This window comes from Microtus ochrogaster, unplaced genomic scaffold (genome assembly GCF_000317375.1).
Source record: "Microtus ochrogaster isolate Prairie Vole_2 unplaced genomic scaffold, MicOch1.0 UNK3, whole genome shotgun sequence".
NCBI lineage: Eukaryota > Metazoa > Chordata > Mammalia > Rodentia > Cricetidae > Microtus > Microtus ochrogaster.
In genome coordinates this window covers 4,647,764-4,653,549 of record NW_004949101.1, presented here as the reverse complement: position 1 = coordinate 4,653,549, position 5,786 = coordinate 4,647,764, and the positions used below count along the sequence as shown (strand labels likewise).

The following is a 5,786-nucleotide window of genomic DNA, read 5'->3' as shown; positions in this document are numbered from 1 at the left end:
GCGCACCGACGGCCCGGCCCGCGCGCCTCCACCGCCGCCGCGGCTGCAGGGCCCGGCCAAGTTTCTTACCTGCAGCGGGAGACGCGAGAGGGAGAGCGAGAGGGCAAGAGCAGCCGCCGCCGCCGCCGCCGCGGAACCGCGAGAGAGGAGCCGGCCGAGCCTCAGCCGAGAAGCCACCCCTGAGCAGCTGCACACACCGCGACCCCGGCGCCGTCCGCCCCGTCCGTCGTCCGCTCCGGCCGCTCGCTGGCTGCGTGCGCGCGTGTGGAGTCGTGGCACTTTCTGCCTCGGAGCTGGCGAACGGCCCCCTCCGCCGGGATCGCCGCCTCCTGCCTTCCCCACCCGGACCAGCCATTCATCGAGCCGTCTCTTCCCATTGGTCCTCTAGCCGCCACTCTAACGGCAGCTGTCCAATCGAGTCGCGGACTGCCGCTCAGCGGCGGCGGCCATTGGGTAAAAGGGAGGGCCTACGTCTCAGCCAATGGGAGAGGGGAGGAGCTGCGGGGAGCCGCGGGGGGCGGGGCCGAAGAGGGGCGGAGCCGCGCAGCGCAGCTCTCTGCTCTGCGCGGGGGCGGGTCTCTAACGCCCCGCCCATCTAGGGAGGTCGCCTGTCGGCCCCGCCCACTCTGGGCCGCTGCTCTCCACGCCACCGCTTTTTCCGACTCCGCCTAGGCAGATGGATTGTGGTTCGAATCCCTGTGGCCGCGGGCTGCTCTTCCCCACACGGCCAGGCTGAGGTGGCGATGGGTGTAACCCAGAGGATTGCACAACCCGTGAACAACAGGACAAATGCTTTATTTAAACCCAAGTAACTTCACACAAAGCACCAGCCCCTGGGTCTAAAGACAAGTTATACAGGGGTGAGAGCAGGGAGGATAGGGCTTTATCCGCAAACATTCCTCTCCAGATGGTATTTTCTTGATTGAATGAATGAATGAAAGAACTGAGGTGGAAGATCCAGAAAGAACAAAGGAAATTGAGGTGGGCTGTGTGTCATTTTGTTAGGGAAGGCCACTCCCTAGATTGTATGAGATACGGTCCTTGTACAAATCACACAGCAGAGTTACGTCCATCCTGTGACATTTGATTCCAAGTGATGGGGACCATGAGGTTCTGTCTCAAGAAAATCTTCTGGCAATCCAGGAAATTGATCCAGTGGTATTCCCAATATTAGCTCCAACACACTCACTCTTAAAAAATAAAACACAAACCCAAAACCTATTCAGAGGAGGGATGCACACACCACCATGTACCAACTCAATAGAGTTGGTTCTCCCTGTCTGCAGTGGATTCCAGGGGTCAAACTCAGGTAGTCAGACTTGCATGGCAAACGCTCTTACCCTGAGCCATCTCACCAGCCCAATACACGCTCTTCAAAACCAAGTTGAAGTGAAATAATTTTGCATTGTGGTGCTTTTTTATTTTGTCAAAGTCTTATTATATGGCTGTCCGCTTGTTATGTATAACAGGCTGGCGTTGAGCTCGCAGAGATCCGCCTGCTCTTGCCTCTTGAGTGCTGGGCTTAAGGGCATGAATCCCCCATGCCAGCTTAAGTTTAGGTTATAGCCATTTTAACAGTATTTCTTAAAATTATGCCTCTGAGCCTGCGCCAGAGGCAGTCTCTTTGAAATGAAGTTCTCTGCATGTCTCTCTCTCTCTCTCATGTATGTGTATGTGTGTGTGTGGGGGGGGGGCGCAGCCAGAGTCTGATACCAGGCATCTTCATCTGTTGCTCGGGACCTCATTCTTGGAGACAGGTTCTGTGTCTGACCCTGAGCTTGCTGCTCTGGTTAGACTGGCCGGTGAGGAAGTCCTGGGGATCTGCTTGTCTCCCATCTCTACAGAGCTGGGATTACAGGTGTCGCCTGGATTGTTCTCATTCATGCTGGGAACTGAACTCAAGGCCCTCATGCTTTCACAGCAAGCATTCGCCCACTGAGTCTCTCCAGCCTCTAAACTGTTTTCTAATTTGTTTGTTTGTTTGTCTTGTTTCTCTAGACAGGGTTTCTCTGTGTAACAACTGTGGTTGTCCTAGAACTTGCTCTGTAGATCAGGCCGGCCTTGTACACAGAGATCCGCCTGCCTCTGCCTCCCGAGTGCTGGGATTAAAGACATGCGCCACCACCGTCCACTCCTAAAATGTCGTTTTCTAAGAGACCCAAAGGATGATGACTCTATGGCCGTAGAATCCCTGCCTCAGTTTCTCCACAAGCACTGTGATTGGTCATTGCTTCTGTACATGCTGTTGGTAGAAAGTAAAGCTTTAGGGAGAGAAGACACAGGGATTAGATTGAATCTAAACCATTCATTTCTAGTTTTAATCTTAGCAGTTCCTTCACAAATTGATTAGTTGGCAGGAATTAACATATATTACCTTTCCACACTCAGTCATTTTTCAGGTCTGAGACTCACTCTATATAAAATTCAAGGATTCCCGTTTCTAGCCAGCTGTTGGCCTATGCATTCACCTCTCAGAGAATAAATGGACTTTAAGACAGTCACTCTTCCGGGGTTAAGTAAGCACATTCATCCATGCGTCCATTCACTAGTGTTTGTTAGTGCCTGGGGAAACGGAAGGCTGAACACACCTCCCAAAGCCATACACAGATCCACCATGGGCCCAAAGACTTGTCTATAGCAGGGTTGCCCTTTATCCTCTTCACTGTTTGCCTTTAAACTGTCCCAGAAGCAGATCCCGGCAGGAGGAATTGGTTCAAATCTAGTAGTCCTTCAACATCTGGTAGAGATTAGTTCCAGGACCCCCTCTACCAGGTTGCAGCGTCTGGGGATGGGCGAGTCTGATAGAAAATAATTTGCATATAGCCTCTGCACATCTTCCCAAATGCTTCAGATCCTCTCTGCATGACGTACACTGACTGCCACGCAAGGCTGTGTAAATAGTTGTGGTACCGTATTGTTTCGAGAGTCATGACAAGGGGGGAAAGTCTGCACGTGCTCAATACAGACAAGTGCTTTCCAAATGTTTCTGATCGGTTGGTTAAATCTGTGGATATAGAGCTGGGGGTTGAAGGGCTGATGAAAATTCATTTGGGAAATGAGCTGGGAAACACTGGTGGAGAACTGGGGAAGGAAAGAACCAATAGAGAAAGCATGGTATCAAGCAAGCAGCTGCTAGGGGTCGGAAAGAGCCCAGGCTTGTGTCACAGGGGATGCAGATAGGCCCTATAGAACACACCCCCAGAGATCCTCCCCAAGAGGAATGAAGACATGGCTACCCATTACCCATTCTGAGTACTTGTTGACTAGAATGTTCCTCAGCAGGGGGAGAATTTAACTCCCCCCACACCTCTGTCAGTAGAGAAAGCATAGAAGCAAGAAGCCCTTAGCGGACTTGTGAGTACCAGAGGGTGTGACAGGGGCTGCTATTATACTTTCTACATGGGAACCTGCACCTGACGCAGGGCCCCACAGAGGAGGGGCTGGCAAATATAGGTTCTGTAAATATTATCCATTGGGCAATAGGATCACAGAGTCCCCAGGAGTAAGGAGTGTTTACAAAAAGGGCTCCCTATCTGTTCCTTTCCCTATTTCAATATTTGGTTCAATCTCTCACAATATTCATTTCAGGACGGAAGAGTGTGGCATGGTGTAAGCTCTGCCTTCCTTCTGCCCCTGCCCCTTCCTCCTCTGTCACCCTCTAGCTGTGCGATGCAGACTCCAATCTGTGGCTCCCTTTTGCCAGGCCTCTTCAGCTCTTCCAAGGAGTAGCTGGAGAAACAAGTCACCTCTAGAATCCATGAATACAAGATGCCTTTGAGGGAATGAGAGGTTCTCTGAGGCTAAGGACTTCCAAGATGGGCCTCAGTCAGCTAAATCACACATTCCCCAGCCTTATGAAGACCATCCTATGTCACTGTCCAGCCTCTGGGTGCTATCTGCTCAGTGACAGACTCCAAGCTGAAGCCTAAGAGACAGGTTCCTGCCATCCACAGATGACCATCCACAATGTAGCATTCAGGTGTGGTTAGGAGATTTCAACACAGTTTCATCAGAGAGACCTGGAGTAGTCCAGGCAGGGAATTAACCCAGACACAGCAGAGGCGAGCAGAAGTTTGAAGGAAGTGTGGAAGGTACCCAGGCCAAAAGGTTTGCATCTGGCAAAGAACAACACGGGCAAAGGCTAGGTGGTAGAGACTGGGATCCCCAGGGTGGATATCTGGCAAGATTGACCAGGAAGAGAAAGGGAGGGAGAAACTGTTTCCAAAGCTGATCACAGGAGAATGGGAGTAATGTGCATGTTCCGTATCTTGATAGAGTGATGGTTACATGGCTGGAGCAAAATTCATCAAATAGTGCACTCTCCAAAAGGCTAAAACTTGGTCTGCAAGCAAATATACTTGAGTCAACCAGACTCCAAAAAAGGGACACCTTAGGTTTCAGTTGCATCTTTAAAGCAAATGAAGCATTCTTATTAGGAACAATTAAACACATAACGATTAATTACCAAGCACGGTCTATGAGTTCATGACAATGCTTTGATTTCTATTACTAAATTGTGGGTATTATTTTAAAAGAGTAGGTGGAAAAATAAAGGTATAGTACAGTTTTAAAGGTGGTTTTGCTTTGTCGACTATAGAAGGATGCCAAATGAAATGAAATTTCACACACACACACTCAAGACACACAGTACTGGAGAGATGGCTCAGAGGTTAAGAGCACTTGTTGCTCTTGCAGAGGACCGGAGTTAGGTTCCCAGCACCTACAGGTGATTCACAGCCTTCTATAATTCTAATCTCAGGGGACCCAACACCCTCTCCTGACCTCTGCAGGCACCAGGCATGCACACGGTGCACAGTTGCATACACACTGGGTAAAACACTCATACGCAGAGAATAAAATAAATAAGTCTGGTGGGTTTTTTTGTTATTCAAGAAAAGTCAGGGTAAAATATACAGTATTTTTATGGCTTATCACGAGCCAGGCATTGTTTTAAATACCCTACAAATGTGTAAAGCTATCTAACCTTCAGAATGGCTCCCTAAGGGACGGTCTGTAGCTATCTCCATTTTAAAGATGCGGAGACTGAGGTTTTGAGAGGTAATGTGAGTAACCTACCCATTGTCCCCAAGGCTAGTCAGAGGAGGAGTGACTGGCTGCAGGGCCCATACATATAAAGACTGCATTTTGGAATGTGTCCTGTATCTCTGGGAAGAACAGAGGCCTTCAGAGTTAACCTCCTGGTGGTGGGAACTCAACAAAGGATTTGTGACCATGACATCTGTGATCATTTCCTCAGGGTGCTCTTAGAGTCACAGGTTGGGGACCCACAGGGCTGGGAAGTGATGCCCCACACTAATTCAACTAAGAAGTAACACGAGAACTTAAAGGGGCAGGATGGGGTGGTAGGAGTGTGTTTAGAACGTGATGCAAATGAGCTTGGGGAACCTCGGTCAGGGAGAGACCGGAGTCACCTGTGAGCTGAGGTTCTGGCCTGAGTGATAAGGCTATGGTGGTGTCATTTCCGGGACAGGGTACGTAGCTGGAGAAGGGAATGAGGGAAATGCATTTTACACATGTGTCATGTTAAATTAAAGGCACTGGAGGAGGCCCTGAGGGCGATTCTGCAGGCAGCGCCACACTTACTCTCCGGCATACATTCTGAGACATACAACATCCATCGGGTTGTGTTATCTCACAAACAGCTTAAAATGTACCACACAAACTTAGACAGCTCCAGCATCATTAGGTCCACGGCTCCAGCATCATTAGGTCCTCGGTTCCAGCATCATTAGGTCCACGGCTCCAGCATCATTAGGTCCACGGCT

At 49.8% G+C, this 5,786-nt stretch overlaps 1 protein-coding gene across 1 annotated transcript in view; it reads right to left on the bottom strand.

The window, feature by feature from the left end:
- Positions 1-339, bottom strand: part of Rrbp1 (ribosome binding protein 1) — a 66,963-nt gene extending 66,624 nt beyond the window's left edge. Inside the window, exon 1 of the mRNA XM_026788479.1 lies at positions 70-339. The gene's annotated coding sequence lies outside the window, so the exon portion shown is untranslated. The remainder of the gene's footprint in view (positions 1-69) is intronic.
- Between the last annotated feature and the right edge of the window lie 5,447 nt (positions 340-5,786).